Raw genomic sequence first — 5,598 nt, forward strand, 5'->3', positions numbered from 1 at the left:
CAGAATTTCTGATTGCTGAATCCGTCGCTGAAAGCCTCTGTAGTACCCCATTCTCAGCTTCCGACACCCATAAGCTAGATTCCGATCTTGGGATTACAAGGAAGATTTTCAGTGTGAATTTTTTTTGTAAAGGAGCATAACCAAGTCACAAATGACAACATCAACACCACATATCCACTAATATAAACATTCGAGTACAATGCTGAAAGGGAATACATAAATAACAAAATCTCCAAAGTGATCTGCCACAAGCTCCTACCTCAATGCTGCTGCGACCTAACGTCACCTGCACACAACAATCGTGCATAAGCTTACTGAAAGCTTAGAGGGTGGTGTAAGTGCATGCGTAAGATAAGTGTCAAGCACACAAATATCAGAGTAAGCGAAAATACTGGCAAATCCATAAGTCATACAATATCAGAGTATGCAATGCAGATCAGCTATGCAAATGCGGAGTCATAGTGAGCTAAATATCATATGCCGAGGATGCAATGAAATATACAATTCCTGGCGAACCACGATTACCATCAGCCTCATCTATGCCATATAAATGCAGAAACATAGCAACCCAAATGCCATATACCGCGGATGTAAAGCAATATGTAGATCTTGGCGAGTCCATAATACCATCAACCTTATTCAGGATATGCAATACAAAAGCATAGTAAACCAAATGCTATGTGCTAAGGATGAAATGCAATATAGGGTGTGAATGAAATGACCAAGCTGGAGTGTGAAGTCAGGATGATAGCCCGTAGTGTCACAGGCTATGGGGTCCATCACAAGGGACTTCTATCCAAACTAATCCCATACCTAAATTTGGATAGCCAGACTCAATGTACTAAACTCCTGATCTCAGGTTAGTCGCGCGCCCCAACCGAAATCTTAGCCACTGAGAAGGTACACACAATGACTTGATTGCGCACCACCAGGCTGAGTGAATAGTGAATGAATTAATAAACCAAATACTGAGGACACTACTCCTACTCAGTAGATCCACATGTCAATACCGTATATCTCTAGGATCATCACCGGGGTCTAGTACACCCTACACTGGTCGCCGCCTCCCTAGCCGCGCAACCAAGTGAGTGAAAGAGACCTCACTACCCACCTACCAATATCGGTCTGGCTCATCGGTAGTGGATCTACTCATGAGCTAGTCAAACCCAGCCTAGCTTACAGCCCCCTCACTCGGGCAGATAAGGCCATACCCCCTTCTAACCAACCACGACACAGTGAGAGACGTGGCTTAATGGTATGCGACCCTCATGCGCTCATGTATATCCACTCAGTCTAGATGTTGGAGCATCCCTGATACTAAGGAGTTTAGGGACTTTCACTCACGGGCATATTAGAAGCCCATATGTTAGGACCAAACATTTCTAATGTCCCAACTGGCCATCCACGATATACCTGCGGAGGCCATGGTCCTGATGTCGCTAAGGTATACAGTGATCATGTTACACAAATGCGAGATGCATGAGTCATGCTATCTAGTCATGAGCGCTCATGTGGGGCCACTCCATCTCACAAGGAGTCCCATAATAAACCAGCTCAACGGCACATGCTATGATCAGTCACTCCTCATAACAAGCATACATATGATGCGTATGGGCATGTATTATGATGTAATAAAGTATATAAGCATGATTATCTGATAAGACAGACAACACTAATCCATAATCAACCTTCACCGGCATGTCACATACTAAGAGTATAAACTAAACAACATGCTCCTTCTACAACTATAAGAGTCCATGCGGCATGTCTCATGTTATACTAATGTTAACCTTCCAAGGTACTAATACATTATATATTCCAAGACTGGGTCCACTAGAAGGACAACAGATCTTGGCCATACGTCAAGATAGGCTCTATATGGTGGATATACCAAACCTGATACCACATATTCTCCCATCTACAGCAAGGGGGGTGATGATGATGTACTAATGTTAAAGATAGGCCTCACACTCATCCTAAGAAGGTAAATGGACGGTGTGGATGATACATACATAACACGAGGTCCTAGCAATCGATTACAGGATAGAATACATCTCATAGGGCGAGCCAAGCAAGTATACAACAAGTGGGCATCCTCGCTCCCTTTATCATGAACAACCAGGCATCCCTATGAGGGCCTGATACGAATACAAGGTGGGCCTCAGTAGGATTCACACATCCAGGACTATGTAACCCTACAAATGGTCCTGCTTATTAACTAAGTGGGCCTCAGGTTTGGGTTACTAAGCTTGGACAAACACATGCATCTAGGTGGGCCACATTCCTTATGGAAGACCCAGTACAAACACAAGATGGGCTCCAAGGCTTGGGTGATCTACAGGGTATGGTGGAAAGCATCGTTTATCAAATGAGGGCCCAACGGTTTGGGGTAAGCTGTAAGTGCTATGTTTTCTAGCTCCTATGATTGTCAAATTTTGTAGTGCCAAAACCTCTTGGAATCTGTGTTTTGTGAACATCTACATATTCAAGACTATGCATCTCATGTACAAGATCAAAGATCTTTATCTCAAGAACTTCAAATGCAAGATCAAGAGATATACAAGTTCGAGTACATAGTTCACTCCTTCAAGCTTCAAAGTTTAAGGTTTCAAAGCTTTATCTAAAGACAAGACAATAGTCTTTACTTTGGTACTGAAAGCTCAAGGTGAAGTACAAATCAAGTACCTCAAGCTCAAGCCTCAATGTATGATAAATTCAAGCTTCAAAAGGTCTCAAGTTCAAGCTTCATTATCTATCAAGATCTCAAGCTTCATGAACTTCGAAGAATGACTATCAATTGAAGCAAAAGAAGATTCAGTGTTCATACATTGCTTATAAGGTATGAATGACCCTAGATTGACCATAGAATAGGTCATTATGAATACATAATTTAATTGGGTCATCTTATAAATGCAAAGTCTATTTTTTGACTAGTCTTAGACTAAGTTTGACTAGTCTTAACACTGGCTCAACCAGTCCAAGAAATCCTCGACCAGTCCTAAGGTTGTTACTTATTTTTGAAATTTTTTGTTAATGTCTCGACCAGTCCTGAAGACTGCTCGACCAGTCGTGCGAACAGTGCTCGACTAGTCCTACGAGCACGACTCAAAGTCCAGCAACTAATTTGAGTTCCACACCACTAGTCATGGACAGGACTCGACCGGTCGTGGAGGCCACTCGACCGATTGAGCAAGTCCTTCAACCAGTCGTGGAATGGTCTGATCTTATCGCGCCCAAATTTTCAAAAGTTTGTTGGTCCTTCGACCAGTCGAACCGACCTCAGGACCAGTCGTAGATGCGATTTCTGCACTTATAAATAGAGCACGAATTTCAGAGTTTGATATTCAATTCAAGAAAAATCAATACACCGCTCTGAGAGATAAGTTAGTGATATTCTTAAGCTATCTAGTTCTTATTTTATATTCTCTTTAATTAGCTTTTTGTCTTTGATTTTGTATTCTGCATTCCAATTTTATTTGAAAGAGGGATTGAAGTATTCCCATTTCTTAGAATCAAAATCAAATCAAGCTAGCCTAAAGTGATTTAATTTAAAATCAATTTAAAACTTAGAACCTTTTCACAAGTGAGTGTGAACATTGAACTTCTACGTTGAACTTCTACTCCGAATTGGTTCTTCTGGGCTGCATCAAAAGGAGAATATCCAGATAAGTATTTTACTATTTTGTAAATTCATTCTTTTGGTTTTATTAAGATTGTGCCAGAAAAATCTCTTTCTTTTAGTTTATCTGAGGTGATCCAGAAAACTCAGAGTGTGGGGTTTTTAAATTGTGTAAGCCCACTTGAAATACACAATTGTGAGGGTTTTAGGTGAAACTTAAAAAACCTATTTTCATAGTGAACGCTAATATCCACTGTGTGAGGATATTAGGAGTGGAGTAGTTGTGTGGCTGTTTTTCTAAACAGTTGGTGTACACATAAGAGAACCACTATAATTTTTGGTCTTGTGGTGATTGATTGATTATTTCATTTTGTGGATGTTGAAATTTGCCTTTATGCATCTATTGAGAATGATGTAATTTCTTTTATGCAAGTGTGGGAATGTTGTAATAGCTTAGTTATTTCCTTTGTTATTTATTTCTTTATTCCTCTGTATCGGTTTGAGATTTTGATACACAGACTGTTCTAGGAATCAGGTTGTCGTACTATAAGACGTTGGTTTTTAGTGTAAGGTTGTCCTTAGAACAACATCTATATCAACCTCTCAACACTTGTACACTTGAGGTTGTTTTACATTTTTACATTGTAGGATTATTTAATTGCTATCTTTATTTATATTTATTTAAATTTTGCATTTAATTTTTAATTTGGCATAGTCCTATTCACCCCCCCCCCCCCCCCCCTCTCTAGGACTCTTAGCTCGGCCTTTTCAAGTGGTATCAGAGCCTAATAGCTCATTTTAATTATTATTTCTTTTGGAATAATTTTCTGAGCTAATCGATCTGAGCTTTGTAAGATGTCAAATTTTGATAGCCTTTCAGTCACTAGGCCTCCACCATTTGATGGCTCCAATTATGCCTATTGGAAAGCCAGGATGAGAATTTTCTCAAAATTCATGGATGAGAGCGTGTGACAAGCCACAGTGACTAATTAGACCCCTCCTACCATTGAAGTAACTGGTACCGATGGATCTGTAACAATAAAAGTAACACCTTATTTCACTTGGACCAATCTTCAGAAAAGTGATAGTGATGCCAATGTAAAGGCTCTAAATGCTATCACTTGCGCACTATCGCCAGATGAATTTAAGAGAATTATATCCTGTGATACTGCAAAGTAAACCTGGGATGTTTAGGAAATGACACACGAGGGAACAACAATTGTCAAGAAATCTAAAGTCCAAATCTTCACAACTAAATTTGAAGAAATGCGTATGGAAGAAAGTGAAACTTTCATGGACTTCTATACAAGATTAAATGACATTGTCAACTCTATGTGGGGTCTCAGTGATAGAATCCCAGAAAGTAAAGTCTATGCAAAGATAAACGCTCACTACCTGAACGGTTCAATTCAAAGGTGACCGTGATCCAGGAACTTTGTAATATGGATAATATGAGGGTAGAAGAATTAGTTGGCTCATTACAGACTTATAAGTTAAACTTTAAAGCTCCTAAAGGTAAATCCATCGCTCTTAAATCTTCTAAAAGTATTTCTCAAGAAAATAGTAGTAATTCTGATTTAGAAAATTCTGAAAATGATATGACCCTTTTAACTAAAAAGTTTTATAAGATTTTCAAAAGTAAAAAAGAGGGTTGATTTTCAAAAACCTAATGAAAAGAAAAGATCTAAATCTAAAACCTAGAAATCTTTAAAAGACAGTCAATGTTACAACTGCCATGAATATAGGCATTTAGCAAATAAATGTCCTAAAAAGGATAAACCTAAAAGGAAAAGAATGTTGGCTATGAATCTTCCAGCTTTGAAGCCTCTTCTGAGTCAGAAGATTCTGAAACCGAGTCGGGTAATGAAGTCAAAGCCCTTATGACTCTAGCCAAGTTCACTTTTTCAGATAATGATGATTCAACTAGTGAAGAAAATCTGAATAGTGATCATGAAAATGAAGAAGATCTTCAAGATGCG

The sequence above is a fragment of the Magnolia sinica genome, chromosome 6, assembly GCF_029962835.1.
Source record: "Magnolia sinica isolate HGM2019 chromosome 6, MsV1, whole genome shotgun sequence".
Lineage (NCBI taxonomy): Eukaryota > Viridiplantae > Streptophyta > Magnoliopsida > Magnoliales > Magnoliaceae > Magnolia > Magnolia sinica.